Raw genomic sequence first — 17,508 nt, 5'->3', positions numbered from 1 at the left:
CCAGAAGTTGAAGGGGGCAGACCCGTCATTCACTACATGTAGGCGTGTGCACACATACTGCTCCACCATGTTGGTAAAATGCTGCCTCCTGCTAAGACGTTCCATCTGAGCTGCTGGTGCTGCTGTTTGTTGTGGCGTGCTGACAAAGCTTTTCCACATTTCGGCCATGCTAACCCTGCCTTCTGAGGTGCTGGCGGTGCCCTGGTTGCGTTGGCGACCTCCTCCTCCTCCTCCTCTGCCTTGTGCTTCCACTGTGGCCCCGCTGTCAGATGGGAATGCCAGCAGCATGGCGTCTACCAGCGTGCGCTTGTACTCGCGCATCTTGCGATCGCGCTCCAGTGAGTGAATTAAGGACGGTACGTTGTCCTTGTAACGGGGATCCAGCAGCGTGGCCACCCAGTAATCAGCACAAGTTAGAATGTGGGCAACTCGGCGGTCGTTGTGGAGACACTGCAGCATGTAATCGCTCATGTGTGCCAGGCTGCCCAGAGGCAACGAAAGGCTGTCCTCTGTGGGAGGTGTATCGTCCGTGTCCTCTGTATCCCCCCAGCCACGCACCAGTGATGGCCATGAGCTGGCCTGGGTGCCACCCTGCTGTGAACATGGTTCCATCTCCTCCTCCAGCTCCTCCTCCTCCTCATCCTCCTCACCCTCCAGAACTGTGCCCCTGCTGGACAATTGCGTCCCTGGCGTTTGCGTGTGCAGGAACCCACCCTCGGAGCCCCTTGCGAATGACTGCCCTGAAAGCCTTGGAAATGTTACCTCTTCATCCTCCTCCTCCTCCTCATCCTGTGCCACATCCTCTTCCATCATCGCCCGAATTGTTTTTTCAAGGAGGCATAGAAGTGGGATAGTTAAGCTGAGAACGGCGTCATTGCCACTGGCCATGTTGGTGGAGTACTCAAAACAGCGCAACAAGGCACACAGGTCTCGCATGGAGGCCCAGTTAAATTAAATAGCGGAATAGAAAATATGATCCAAAAAAAGTGTATGTATATCACACGTACACAACCACACTGGGCCCCAATTACTATTGTTTGTACCCCTAAAAGGCTAGATGAGGAGTAGGGGGAGTATGGAACAGGCAGCACCCTCAAACCTTCAGAAGTATGAGATGAACCCCAACAACTTGGAAAGGTGGATCTCTCTCACACGTACCGACACAGACTATCCCGCAATTCAATTGATCCTCAAAGGTTTTTATTGAATAGCGGAATAGGAAATATGATCAAAAAAAGTGTATGTATCTCGCACGTACACAACCACACTAGGCCCCAATTACTATTGTTTGTACCCCTAAAAGGCTAGATGAGGAGTAGGGGGGATATGGAACAGGCAGCACCCTCAAACCTTCAGAAGTATGAGATGAACCCCAACAACTTGGAAAGGTGGATCTCTCTCACACGTACCGACACAGACTATCCCCCAATTTAACTGATCCCCAAAGGTTTTTGATTAAATAGCGGAATAGAAAATATGATCCAAAAAAAGTGTATGTATATCACACGTACACAACCACACTAGGCCCCAATTACTATTGTTTGTACCCCTAAAAGGCTAGATGAGGAGTAGGGGGGGTATGGAACAGGCAGCACCCTCAAACCTTCAGAAGTATGAGATGAACCCCAACAACTTGGAAAGGTGGATCTCTCTCACACGTACCGACACAGACTATCCCCCAATTTAACTGATCCCCAAAGGTTTTTGATTAAATAGCGGAATAGAAAATATGATCCCAAAAAAGTGTATGTATATCACACGTACACAACCACACTGGGCCCCAATTACTATTGTTTGTACCCCTAAAAGGCTAGATGAGGAGTAGGGGGAGTATGGAACAGGCAGCACCCTCAAACCTTCAGAAGTATGAGATGAACCCCAACAACTTGGAAAGGTGGATCTCTCTCACACGTACCGACACAGACTATCCCCCAATTTAACTGATCCCCAAAGGTTTTTGATTAAATAGCGGAATAGAAAATATGATCCAAAAAAAGTGTATGTATATCACACGTACACAACCACACTAGGCCCCAATTACTATTGTTTGTACCCCTAAAAGGCTAGGAGTAGGGGGAGTATGGAACAGGCAGCACCCTCAAACCTTCAGAAGTATGAGATGAACCCCAACAACTTGGAAAGGTGGATCTCTCTCACACGTACCAACACAGACTATCCCCCAATTTAACTGATCCCCAAAGGTTTTTGATTAAATAGCGGAATAGAAAATATGATCCCAAAAAAGTGTATGTATATCACACGTACACAACCACACTAGGCCCCAATTACTATTGTTTGTACCCCTAAAAGGCTAGGAGTAGGGGGAGTATGGAACAGGCAGCACCCTCAAACCTTCAGAAGTATGAGATGAACCCCAACAACTTGGAAAGGTGGATCTCTCTCACACGTACCAACACAGACTATCCCCCAATTTAACTGATCCCCAAAGGTTTTTGATTAAATAGCGGAATAGAAAATATGATCCCAAAAAAGTGTATGTATATCACACGTACACAACCACACTAGGCCCCAATTACTATTGTTTGTACCCCTAAAAGGCTAGGAGTAGGGGGAGTATGGAACAGGCAGCACCCTCAAACCTTCAGAAGTATGAGATGAACCCCAACAACTTGGAAAGGTGGATCTCTCTCACACGTACCAACACAGACTATCCCCCAATTTAACTGATCCCCAAAGGTTTTTGATTAAATAGCGGAATAGAAAATATGATCCCAAAAAAGTGTATGTATATCACACGTACACAACCACACTAGGCCCCAATTACTATTGTTTGTACCCCTAAAAGGCTAGGAGTAGGGGGAGTATGGAACAGGCAGCACCCTCAAACCTTCAGAAGTATGAGATGAACCCCAACAACTTGGAAAGGTGGATCTCTCTCACACGTACCAACACAGACTATCCCCCAATTTAACTGATCCCCAAAGGTTTTTGATTAAATAGCGGAATAGAAAATATGATCCCAAAAAAGTGTATGTATATCACACGTACACAACCACACTAGGCCCCAATTACTATTGTTTGTACCCCTAAAAGGCTAGGAGTAGGGGGAGTATGGAACAGGCAGCACCCTCAAACCTTCAGAAGTATGAGATGAACCCCAACAACTTGGAAAGGTGGATCTCTCTCACACGTACCAACACAGACTATCCCCCAATTTAACTGATCCCCAAAGGTTTTTGATTAAATAGCGGAATAGAAAATATGATCCCAAAAAAGTGTATGTATATCACACGTACACAACCACACTAGGCCCCAATTACTATTGTTTGTACCCCTAAAAGGCTAGGAGTAGGGGGAGTATGGAACAGGCAGCACCCTCAAACCTTCAGAAGTATGAGATGAACCCCAACAACTTGGAAAGGTGGATCTCTCTCACACGTACCAACACAGACTATCCCCCAATTTAACTGATCCCCAAAGGTTTTTGATTAAATAGCGGAATAGAAAATATGATCCCAAAAAAGTGTATGTATATCACACGTACACAACCACACTAGGCCCCAATTACTATTGTTTGTACCCCTAAAAGGCTAGGAGTAGGGGGAGTATGGAACAGGCAGCACCCTCAAACCTTCAGAAGTATGAGATGAACCCCAACAACTTGGAAAGGTGGATCTCTCTCACACGTACCAACACAGACTATCCCCCAATTTAACTGATCCCCAAAGGTTTTTGATTAAATAGCGGAATAGAAAATATGATCCCAAAAAAGTGTATGTATATCACACGTACACAACCACACTAGGCCCCAATTACTATTGTTTGTACCCCTAAAAGGCTAGGAGTAGGGGGAGTATGGAACAGGCAGCACCCTCAAACCTTCAGAAGTATGAGATGAACCCCAACAACTTGGAAAGGTGGATCTCTCTCACACGTACCAACACAGACTATCCCCCAATTTAACTGATCCCCAAAGGTTTTTGATTAAATAGCGGAATAGAAAATATGATCCCAAAAAAGTGTATGTATATCACACGTACACAACCACACTAGGCCCCAATTACTATTGTTTGTACCCCTAAAAGGCTAGATGAGGAGTAGGGGGAGTATGGAACAGGCAGCACCCTCAAACCTTCAGAAGTATGAGATTGTGTTCACTGTACCCCACAAAGATTGAGTTCACTGCACCCCACAATGATTGTGTTCACTGCACCCCACAAAGATTGTGTTCACTGCACCTCACAAAGATTGTGTTCACTGTACCCCCCAAAGATTGTGTTCACTGCACCCCACAAAGATTCTGTTCACTGTACCCCACAAAGATTGTGTTCACTGCACCCCAAAAAGATTGTGTTCACTGCACCCCAAAAAGGATGTTGTTCACTGCACCCCAAAAAGGATGTTGTTCACTCCACCCCAAAAAGATTGTGTTCACTGCACCCCACAAAGATTGTGTTCACTGCACCCCAAAAATGATTTTGTTCACTGCACCCCAAAAAGGATTTTGTTCACTGCACCCCAAAAAGGATGTTGTTCACTCCACCCCAAAAAGATTGTGTTCACTGCACCCCAAAAAGATTGTGTTCACTGCACCCCACAAAGGATTTTGTTCACTGCACCCCAAAAAGATTGTGTTCACTGCACCCCAAAAAGGATGTTGTTCACTGCACCCCAAAAAGGATTTTGTTCACTGCACCCCAAAAAGATTGTGTTCACTGCACCCCACAAAGGATTTTGTTCACTGCACCCCACAAAGATTGTGTTCACTGCACACCAAAAAGGATTGTGTTCACTGCACCCCAAAAAGATTTTGTTCACTGCACCCCAAAAAGATTGTGTTCACTGCAGCCCAAAAAGATTGTGTTCACTGCAGCCCAAAAAGATTGTGTTCACTGCAGCCCAAAAAGATTGTGTTCACTGCAGCTCACACACAGAAAAATGGATGTGGATCACTGACACCTGCCTATCTCCAATCCCACACCACACAGCAATATCGATTGTAGTTTGTAGAACACAGTTTCCCTAAAATTCAGCAGACTCTGTCCCTAACAGGATTGAGAAGAGATCGTAGATCAGGATTGAGTGCAGACCCCACCCCCCACACAGCAATATCGATTGTAGTTTGTAGAAGACACTGACCCTATAATTCAGCAGACTCTATCCCTAAAATGCCTACAACTCGCCCTGCCTAAACACTCCGACCTGTCCCTCAATTCTATCCGGACACAAATGGTTTTTTCCTGCCTATCTTTCCCTAATCAGCAGCCAGCACGTTGATGTGTGCTCTGTCCCTGAATCTAAGCAGCATAATGACGCCGCTGCGGCTGCCTCGAACTTATAAAGACTTGGTCACATGCTTCAGACGGCCAATCACAGCTACTGAGACATTTGCAGGCATGGCTGGGATGGCTTAAGGCACACCAGTTAAACGATTGTTGATTGGCTGTTGAAAGCCCGCCATGAAAAGAGCGCCAAAGCATGCAAAACCCGGAAATAAAACGACCGAACACGGATTTTTACCCGAACATACAGTAAAGTGTCCGTGTCCGTGTTCGGGTACAAAAAATCCAATTATTCGGTACGAACACGAATAATACAGTCCGTGTTCGCTCAACACTATTCAGCACCCTTCAATAAATGTCATAATACTGTATGGAATACACCAGATCGCAAACTCCTAAAGCTGGCCATATATGACTCTTTTTTTTTTTTGATCAGCCGGAGGATTAATTAAAAAAAATTTTGCGGATTCCCCCATCCACACAATCAAGATGAATGGAGGCATCCTCCCCACTGCACTATTGTATTCTGACAGCAGGGACTCCTCTGCTGTCAGAATACACTGATCAGAAGATGATAAGTCATATGGTATTGTTTATACTACAACTATGTGCTCAGCTTTGCCTATATATTTTGATATGGTTAATATTTTATATCGTATTTTATATTGTATTATTACTGTATATACTATTTTAGTACACACTTGCATTTATAGATATTTTTAAAGACGATTCATCAATTGTGGTCTATTATGAAGGTAAGGGCACCGAGGGGTTAATGGCACTGGTTACCACATTACTTTCCTCCAGTTCTGCCCACAACCCGCCCCTCCATTAGATTTAAATATTCCTGTTGCTGCTATTTCCGTGACTTGATAAATCATATGTTTGTGAAACTCGTAGTCACGGCAACGGGGACGCTTGCGCTCCACACTGGTTCCTGGCTTTCTTCCGGATGAACGGCTTTCCTTTTTCGGTCACTGCGTGATTGCCTCCAGTGCCTCAGCATCTGGCGTTCCTGGGATCCTTCCACCTGTCCCCTTTAACTCCACCAGTTCGTCCTCCCACCTCCAGTCATCTATTCCCTCTTCAATAGATCCATATTTATGTTGGAAACTGTGAGACCCCACACTAACAACCCCGGCCTCTTACTCACTGCTGAGGCTGGTCATTGAGGCCTCAATGGCTGCGGGCCATTTACGTTGAGTAGTATGAACAGGAGCAGACCTTGTTTCTGCTGCGGTGGGTTTCGTTGCATCCTCCAGCCACTTCTCGGCCTGCTGTATTAGCATGCACCCTCTTTCTTGTGACTGAGTCCTTCCTAATGACAAAACTGAACCACTGTCAGACTGCATGGCCTCCAACTTCATCAATACTCTGCTCATGCCCCTCCCGCCTCCGTGGAGGAACCTGGACACTGTGCCTGTCACTTCCCGAGTGAGCCCCGACTCCCAGGCCACACACATCTGCCTGGGACGGCCTTCACTCTTCTCCGCCCGCAGCAGCAGATAGCCACAATGCCTGCACTGACTCCATGCCTGCACCTTCATTGTCACTCTCGCACAATGAGGACATACTGTGCCATTGTATTCTACACCTCCTCCTGTGCATAGCCCCAGTCCTCTCTCGGGCACCATCCGTATGCCTGTGTCCCATACGAAGGTCGGGCTCGGCTTCCCGGTCTGCTCCTGGATCTGCCCAGCAGGTTCTCCGCCAGTGGGTGAAGCGATCACTAGGTCTGCGGAATATAATCGGCGAATCGATGCATCACAATTTTTTTTTAAACACTGACAGAGTTTGGCAAGTTACGTCATCCGTCTCCGTCACATACGTGGTAGTATGGTAGTGGCAGAAGGAGAAAAAGAGCGAGAGATAAAAAATGCACCTAGCGTTTTAAAAATAAACATCTGGGCACATTTTGGATTTTACGAACAAACAGGGAAGCGCAAGTTTGACAAGACACACGCTGTGTGTAAAGCCTGTCACACAAAAATGAAATACCTAGGGAATTCTACAAACTTGAGAAACCATGTTAGCCGTTTTCACTCTGAGATGCTAACACCCGTCACCACCACCAGTGCCACTGTCAAGGAAATAGACCCAGGTCAGCGAAGAATTGTTTCCATACTTTTAACTTTTCTGCCCAAATCTGAAAAAGGAAAGAAACTAACCAAAGCTGTGGCAGCTTTCATCACCAAGGACCTACGGCCTTACTCTGTTGTGGACAACCCCAGGTTTCGCTACCTTTTGAAGATGCTAGAGCCACGTTATAAGATCCCATCATGCAGTCACTTTACAGAAAATGTTCTACCTGCACTCTACCACGAAACCAAAGCTCAGGTACTTGCATCAATGAACCAAGCCAGTCGGATCGAAATAACGTGCGATTCATGGACTTCAGTCACGACGGAGTCCTATGTTACAATAACAGCACATTACGTTACTAAGGACTGGCAGGTCTTGTCACATGCGTTGCAAACGAGAGCCATTTATGAGTCTCACACGGGTGCTCATTTGGCAGAGCTACTGTCTCATGTTGTGGAAGAATGGCAGCTGTCTGATAAATCTGTAGGGCTTGTGACTGACAATGTGGCGAACATGATAGTTGTAGCTCAAGTTGGTAAATTTCCTCATATTAAATGTTTCGCCCATACACTCAATCTTGCATGTCAGCGGGCACTGAAAGGAGCCACGCTCTCCAGGCTTCTCGGCAGAGTGCAACGAATATCTACATTCTTTCACCGCAGCAGTAGAGCAAGCCACTGTCTAAAAGAGAAACAGAAATGTCTGGGCCTGAAGAATCATAAGCTAATAACTGATGTGCCAACAAGATGGAACAGCGCATATGACATGGTCGAGAGGTTCTTAGAACAACAACCTGCAGTTTGTGCCACCTTGCTGTCTCCAGAAGTCAGAAAAGGAGAGGCTGATCTCTGCACTCTCAATTAAACCAATGTGTCAAATGCAGAGGACGCTGTGAGTGCATTAAAGCCAATGAAGGATGCAACCTTGCTGATGTCAGAAGAGCGCAACCCAACAGTGTCTCTCATTGCCCCTTTAAATGCACAACTGCTCCAGAGCATGACAGACACAATGGGAGACACACCCATGAGATCAAGAATGCCATCAAAACAGATCTCCTGAAAAGGTACAGCACTGAGGCAGAGAAGAAGATCCTTCATACAGCCTCTGCACTGGATCCTCGCTTTAAGGGACTGCCTTTTATTCTCGCAGAGGAGGAGAGATTGGAGATATACAGAGGAGTGACTGAGGAGTCTGCATCTTTGGAGGTAATTTGAATTTCATCATGTTTCCTCCCTGACAGCTAGTAGCTCAGCTACATTGTATTGTGTAGGCCCCGCTTCACTGATGCGGTGTGGGAACTGTATTGATTACTGTGCGGTTTCCACACTCCATCAGAATGAATCACATTCTTAGGCAGTTCAGTGTGTGCTCTTCTTATACTATTATCTTTTGTTCAAACACAGATTACTAATCTAATAGAAGGCCAAAGCTGGATGAAGGTGCCTAGGGAAAAAGTAACTCTGGAAGAAGAAACACCCATTGAGGACAGCCATTCTCCTCCCAAAAGAAAGGCCAGATCGCTGCTCATGACTTTGCTGGGACAGTCTTTCACTGATGCTGCAATAGAACCTAACATCCCCTATGCCAAGGTGGAGGACGAAATGGAAAAATATTGTAAAGCCCCACCTCTGGCTCTCACTGAGGACCCTTTGAAATGGTGGCGTGAGCATGAGGTCATATTTCCCCTCCTCTCTCAGCTGTCAAAGCAATACTTGTGTATCCCAGGTACAAGTGTATCTGCAGGAGATAACTGCAAAAAGAAGCACCCTCAAACCAGAGCATGTGGATGAACTAGTGTTCATACAGAAAAACCTACATGTTCCCAAATGCTAAGCACTGCAGTAATTACTAACTCATGTTTTTAATGAATTAGTAATTACTAATGCAGTCTGTCAGTCACACCAGTGTTGTTTTATAGCTTTATAGCACTGAGATGGTTTGTTTTTGAAGATTGTCCAATCCATATTCCATTGTTTCACACTAAAAGTGTCTAGGGGTTCATTTAACCCTCAACCAAATAAATATTAAAGTGTATTTCCTTCTAGACAACTGACACCAAGCCACAATGCCACCATTATAGGAAGGAAAATCATTGAGAGAAATAAATCGTAAATTGAAGCTTAAAACCTTGAGTAAATCTTATCTCATTGGATCACAAATAATACACCAATTTTTTGGTATTGGATGTTACTTGTATGTGTAATATTACTATATTTGTGAGTTTGTGAATGTGACCCCATAAGCATTTCGTCAAGGTTAAGCTTCAGTTGACGATTTATTCTGTCAAGGATTTTCCTTCCTCTAATGATGGCTTGGCTTGGCTTCAGTTACAGGTGTAATCAACGTGGTAGAGTGCAGGTAACCTTTTCTTTCTGTATCGTGACTGACTGAGCGTCGTGACAACTCAAGAGCTTATAACGCAGCTCTAGCATCAACTCAAGTTGAGTTGATGCTAGAGCTGTGTTATAAGCTCTTGAGTTGTCACGACACACACACTGTGTTTAGTTGACTGGCAGTGGCAGGGGCAAACACAACCATCATCAACAGTGAACCTGGAACATTTTATATTTTTTTACAGCTTTTCTGGCACTGGAGATTGAGCATGGCTTGTTTTCAAAGGTGGTCCATTTTGAATGTTCATTCACATACTAACTAAGTGTCTGTAGCCAAGTGTAGGGGTTCCCTCAACCAAACAAATACTAAAAGGTAAAAGTGTATCTAGACAACTGAAGGCAAGCCAGCCACGGTACAGGAAGAAACATCCTTGAAAGATTAAATCATACATTGAAGCTTAAAACCTTGATTAAATCTTTACTGGATCACAAATACACACAAACCTGACCTAACCTCATGTGCCTTGACTTGTACCAGTGCCAAACCTTTCTCCTGATTCTGATTCAGACAATCGTGTTGTCATGTGTAATCTTTGTGATCCCATAAAGATTTACTCAAGGTTTAATCTTCAGTTGACGATTTAATCAAGGGTTTTCCTTCCTCTAATGGTGGCTTGGCTTCAGTTGGGTTTAATCGTGGTAGACTGCAGGACAGGTAACTTTTTCTGTAAAGTGACTAGTGACAACTCGAGAGCTTATATATTTATAACTCCCCTCTAGCAGCCATCAACTCACTTGAGTTGACTGGGAGTGGCAGGGGCAAACAAACATCACAGTGAACCTGGAAGTTCTGCAGCAGTGCACTATGTTCCAAGTTCACCTTGATGTTTGCTATTAGTCAGGAAGTGCTCTGTTTTGTGGAGGACAGGTTATGGCACACCTGGAATTTATTGCAACGCATATATACACATAAAGGATTTATATATAATGTTTTGTGGGAATTTATGATGACCATTTTGACAAGAATATTAACTTGGCTGACTGGCTAGCAGGCTTCTATCTTGGCTTTAAATTAGAACTATAGGCAAAACATTTTTCCTTTTGGATTGAGCAAGGGAAGGTTCTTTAATCATTACACCTGTAAGGTTTATTTTTGCCATGTTGCCCCCATTGTAGAAATTTACCTTCACTTTCTGTTCCAAACTGAAAGTGAGAGGAAATCCCACAAAATTTGGGGGTTTTTCATTTTACTTTCAATGATAATGGTAAAAACACAGGACAAATAGAGAGGGTGAATCTCTACAGCGTGGGACAACATAGACAGCAATAAACACTGACAGATGTTCTAATAAACACTGACAGATGTTCTAATATCTCCTCTCCTCCACTCTATCCAAAATAAAAGTTTTGCCTTTAGTTGTACTTTAAAAGCTTTAGACTTTATATTAATATTTTCTTTTCTTTTATGAAAAAGTAAACAGCACTATTACAGTTTAATGCCATACTATTTTACTGTTACTTCTAGTAAATAATGTTGTTGTCTGTCTCTGCTATGCTACCCTGTTTCCCTGAAAGTAAGACATCCCCCGAAAATAAGACCTACTTACAATTTTGCCTCTCGCTGAAATATAAGGCATCCCCCTGAAAATAAGACCTCCCCGATAATAAGGCCTCCCCTGAACATAAGGTCTCCCCAATAACAAGGCCCCCCCAAAGCTACCGTAACTCTGGACTGTAGCGGCAGGTGCCGCCGTGCAGCTCACTGTTGGCCGCAGCACAGCCGGAGCAGACAGGTAGTGCAAGGTCTCTTTTAATCAGAGAGCCCGCGCCGCCGCCAGGACAAGCGGCCGCCTGTTGCTCGCTCTGCCCTGACGGAGTCTGGCTGACTCACAATTAGACAGTGAGTCGCACGGGGCAGGAGTTGGGCACATTGTGTGGACACACAGGGGCGACTGAGGTAGGGGGGAAATGTCTAATAAAGGGATGGGGTGGATGTCTGGTGAAGGTGTCCACTGGCACAGGGGTGGGGGGAGTGGGATCACTTAAAATGACACAGGAGGATCAGAAGGGGGGGGATCAAAGTGACACAGGAGGATCAGAAGGGGGGGGAATCAAAATGACACAGGAGGATGTAATTTGCTAGTTTGTGATGACAACTAATACCATACCGTATACAGGTAATACATTTCCTTTTTTTTTGTTTAACAATAAATGTGTACCGTATTCTTCTTCATGGAAAAATAAGACATCCCCTGAAAATAAGACCTAGCGCATCTTTGGGAGCAAAAATTAATATTATTTTTGGGGAAATGGTATTTTCAGACTTTCCTATATGTATGCAGTGCAAGTGCACTATGCAGGGCTTGCAGGCCAGGGAAGTGTCCTTTAAGAGCAAATAAAAATAAAAATGATTCTTTAACTTTTGACTGCTTTTTTTTTTTTTGATAAAGTTTTGAAAACCATTGGACAGTGGACCGGGCATGGGCATTGGGTAGTAATTGTGATGCATCATGATGCATCACGGAATCAAATTGAATCATTGCCATGATAATTGTAATCGAAACGAATCGTGAGACCAGTGAAGATGCGCAGCCCTAGAGATCACGGTTGCACACTTCTGCTCTGCAACAAACTCCATGGTGCTTTTCCTCGCACGTGTCTCCCTCTCAGCCACACCCGAAGGGGGGAGTGTTATATGGACTCCCTTAGTCACTCCTGATTGGCTGGGCGTGACCGATGTCTCCACTCATATTCCTTTTTTGGCGGTGGCTCCTCCTACTAGGCAGTGCTTTCTGGATCGCGCTTTCCCGCGCAGTTCAGTAACCCTTCCCATGCCATGCAGACCATGTCCCTCGCCAGACATGCATCCACTCTTCTTACTTGTAGCAGGGCCCCAGCTGCACCTCCACCATACTGTCTCCGAAGATAGTCCCACTGCCCCTCCCGGCATGGCCGACTGCAATCTTCACAGTATCACTGCATTCGCTGTATAGAACAAATGTCCCGCTGTCGTATGCATGGTCAACATCAGTCCATATAGCCTGAACACACACTTGGCTCCTGGCACTCTGTTTCATGTGCCCCTGGCCATCAATTTCTTTGTCCACACCCGGACCGTTTTCTGTTAAGCATCTGCAGCTTTTATTCACTAACATAGACCTCTTCCCTGCTCTTCAATACTTGATAGCAGAGTACATCTCATAACTAAAGTGAACGTTTCCTGCCATTTTGCAGTGCTGACTTAAACATTCATGTTGCCTCGGACAACCTTCCATGTGCACATTAATCTTCATCCCACTCTCCCTGTCTCCTGCAGAACTGACCTCACACTTGGCTTGAGTTTTGGAATAAAGTCCCGGAAACAAAAATGGAGATTTTGAACTTTTCTTTTGGCTGTTGCTGTTGGCAACTGACCCAGTAACCCAGGGTGAAATTCCAGACGAGCCCCCAAATGTAGCACAATTCCCAGCCGTTTTTGCTGGATATGGGTCCCCCTGGGTTACCGCTAGCAACAACAGCACATTAAAGCATGTTTCTCCAAATGTGAGCACTGAGACAATGACCAGTCCAGTATCTTTGGGTTTTTGTATTTATTTTGTAACTAGGATAGGAGAAGGGATGAGTGGGATACTCCTTGAACTGAACTATGACCAATTTGGTGGGCACATTCGGAAAACGCTATTTGGCGCTAACTTGACACTGGCTGAATGCCTATCAACGCTGGCTTGACGCTGGTTAACGCTGGCCGGATGCCTGTTAATGCTGAACTGACTTGTGACTGCTTTCTGACTAAAGAAGTAATCTTTGAGCTCCCTTAAGCACTCTTGCTGAGGTAGCTACTTGTATACTGCTGCAATGCTGAACACTTCAGGGCCCACACCGGTGCCCCCTTTTCTCTTACTTATCTTCAGGGCTTAGACACTGGCACCCCCTTCCTCTAAGCCTCCTCTACTGGTTAGCTGGCTCCCGGATCCCTTTGACCTTCTGGAATGGCCCTCTCTCTTAGGCAGACCCCTGGGCAGTTTTGAGTACTCACGACACTGTTTTTCCTGGAAACTTCTGCCCAGAAGCTCCACTCAGTCACCAACACTCTGGATCCTCTTCCTGCAGCCAAGCTGAACCTCCGGTCCTCTAGGCCACCTGCCCAGGACACCCTCACTTGCTCTGACAGGAGGAGATACAGCCTTCAGCCTCCTCCTGGGACTCTGCTTCCCGCCAAAGACCCCCTGTCACATGCTCCCCTTAGGCTTATATCCGATCCCAGGGTGCATTGCAGCAAACTCCGCCCACTGAGACAGCTATAAGCCCTGGTGCGCTGTTGGCCAGGTTTCCTCCACTGTCCAATAAGAGCCCTCATTGGATACAGTGGGGAGACTCCCCAGACTCAACAGACCACACCTGGAAACACATGACAGCCTCACTAACTGAATCAGGCCCCCCTGATAAGCAGACAGGGCCACATATATGCTTTTCCTAGCACCTACCTAGAAGGGTGCTACATACAAGTAAACTGACCATGGTAGCATGCCGATCCAAGCAGCCGTGGTCACTTTACTTCTTGTGTCATCATGCCAAAGATACAGGTGTGCTGTGCAAGAGCGCACCTGTATCTTCTGTGGTCAATGAGAAGCCTTATCAATCCCTGAAGGGGGGGGAGTGATGTTTGCTGCCGAGCCTGATAGTGTTCCATTGGCATGGAAACACAGAAGCTCAGTGGCAATGTCACTTTTGGTTCTGGCATACTGCCCCGACACTGGACACCAGCAGGTCTGTGAATTGATGTGCAGTTGACAGCGATCACGCGACCTGCAGTTTGAAGATGGAGAACACAGCAGAGACAAGTTTTTTTTAACAAAATAAACTCACAGTGCAGCTAACCTTCCTTTAATCAGTAGGCACACAAAGGTATTTTAAGTTAGGTTAACCACTTAAGCCCCGGAAGATTTTACCCCCTTCCTGACCAGGGGGTATTTTGCGATTCGGCACTGCGTGACTTTAACGGGCAATTGCGCGGTCGTGCAAAGCTGTATCTAAACAAATTTGGCGTTCTTTTTTTCCCACAAACAGAGCTTTCTTTTGGTGGTATTTGATCACCTGTGCGATTTTTTGATCATGCGCTATAAACAAAAAAAGAGCGTAAATTTTGCAAAAATAGCAATATTTTTCACATTTTTTTATATGAAATTCCCCCCAAAAAAATGTAAAAATCAAAATTTTTTAACATTTTTAGCCAATTTGTTTTATGCTACCTATGTTTGGTAAAAAAAAATCGCAAAAAGCGTATTTTGATTGGTTTGCGCAAAAGTTATCGCGTTTACTAAAAAAGGGAAAGATTTTTGTCATTTTTGTTGTTTTTTTTTTAACGCGTAATGGCAGCTATCTGCGATTTTTTTTGCGGTACTGCGACATTGCGGCGGACAGATCAGACCCTTGACTGACATTTTTGACACTTTTGGGGTTACCAGTGACATTTCTACAGTAATCAGTGCTATACATATGCACTGTTACTGTAAAAATACACTGGCAGTGAAGGGGTTAACTTTTTTTGAAAGGGAGGGGCTATGTGTGTCCCTAGGGGCGTGCTTTCTACTGTGATTGGCTGTGGCTTCAGATGTATGAACAGTGATCAACGGTTCTACATAGTAGAACCGTATGATCATCCTTCATACACAGGGGAGAATGACAGGCAGCTTGTTTACACAAGCCGCCTGACTTTCTCCCTCTCCCCCGATGATCGCAGAGTGACCGGCGGACATCTCGCTCGCTCCCTAGACCCTCACAGGCTAGCGACGTAGACCTACGTCGCTTTGCCTGTGAGGGGCTGACTGCCGACGTAGATCGGCGTTAGGCAGTCGGCAAGTGGTTAACAACCACTTTAACCACTTCTGGACCGGAAGGATTTGCCCAGGCCATTTTTTGCGATTCAGCACTGTGTTACTTTAACGAACAATTGCGTGGTCGTGCAACGCTGTACCCAAATAAAATTGATGTCCGTTTTTTCCCACAAATAGAGCTTTCTTTTGGTGGTATTTGATCACCTGTGCAACTTTTATTTTTTGCGCTATAAACAAAAAGAGAATGACAATTCTGAAAAAAAAAAAAACAATATTTTTCACTTTCTGCTATATAACATTCCCCAAAAAAACATTTAAAAATCTAAATTTTTTAACAGTTTAGGCCAATTTGTTTTATGCTACATATTTTTGGTAAAAAAAATTGCAATAAGTTTATTTTGATTGGTTTGCGCAAAAGTTATCGCGTCTACTACGGGAAAGGTTTATGTCATTTTTATTGTTTTTTTTTTTACTAGTAATGGCGGAGATCTGCGATTTTTAGCAGGACTGCCACATTGCAGCGGACAGATCGGACCCCTAACTGACATTTTTGACACTTTTGATTAATTAATACAGTAATCAGTGCTAAAAATATACACTGTTACTGTACTAATGACACTGGCAGGGAAGGGGTTAATGCTGTGGGTGATCAAGAGGTTAAATGTGAGCCTAAAGCCCCTTTCACACAGGGAGTCCGTCAGGCGCACTCAGTTTTTCTCAGCGGGGAATCGATCCGCCGATCCCCCGCTGAGCAGGCGAATGGCAGCTGTGTCTCCACGCTGTGTGCGGAGACACAGCGGTCAGGTCCCACTGTTCTCTATGGGGGGTCAGATCGGATGTCAGCGTACATGTCTCCGCTGACATCCGATGCCCCATAGAGATGCATGGGGTGTCCTTTCAGATCCGCCAAAAAAACTGACAGGCAGATCTGAACGGTCCGCCTATGTGAAAGGGGCTTAAGGGAGTGATTCTAACTGTATGGGGGCGGGGCTTATGGAATGACCATAGAGACCTGTGATCCTACATAGAAGGATCACAGGTGCTCTGTGATCCTTCCAGAGAGAAGAACGGTTAGCTGTGTTTACAACAGCTGACCGTCCTTCTCTCTCAGCGGGGAATGATCACGGGTGTCAGGTGGCAATCAGAGCCGCCTGCCCCGTGCATCGGGGTCCCTGCTGCCGAGTGGGGGTGGGAGCGTGCTGCCGGCGGCGCACACTCGCCCCCTAGCTGCAGGCACTTGACTGACGTATACCTACGTCGGTTTGCGCAGGAGGGGCTGCCTGCCGCAGTATAACTGCGGCGGGCGGTCCTTTAGTTGTTAAGTAACACTTACAGGCCTTGACCCTCCCCCAGCCTTTGACTGGACAGCAAAAGGAGAAGAGGCAGATGGATAAGCTCACCTCTCTGCCACTCTCCTCTTTTTCTATCAGCACCTGCAGCACAACTGATTCTTTTGCTGCTTCTCGCTCTCCCAGCTTGAGCTCTGCTGTACAGCAGACTGCAATAGGTTGGAACCAAGTTAATTTTACTCCACGTTAATAGATACTGCTTGCATTTAAAAAAGGACTTTTATGGTGTGGTAATGTATGAGGTGCTGTAATATTTTGTGTCTTTGAAATCTGTCTAAGTTTTGCCCTAATGAATTAATAACACTATGATCCTGCTGATATGGTACATGTGATGGAACCGCTTGGCACCCCGACTAGGTGCTTGCTTCCACCAAACAGCGCCTCCTGCCCTCCAAACCATTCTGAGCAGACTGAGAGCTAATACCAGCCCTTTTTACCCCAAACATCGTACACAGACAAGATGAGAGGTAAAAACCAAAGGAAAGACTGTTTATTGAAATTCAAAAATATATTTTTTACCTCACAGGAGGACAGTCCCCTCCTGATTATATTACTCTAACAATAAAACTTCTAAACAGGAATGTAATTACCATAGCTCAACAACAGCCAACATAAACTATGCTACTCCCCCTCTAGCAACTATTAACTTACAGAGATGTACTTAACA

This window comes from Pelophylax lessonae, assembly GCF_965119305.1.
Source record: "Pelophylax lessonae genome assembly, chromosome: 9".
NCBI lineage: Eukaryota > Metazoa > Chordata > Amphibia > Anura > Ranidae > Pelophylax > Pelophylax lessonae.
Note: the sequence above shows the minus strand (reverse complement) of the source record.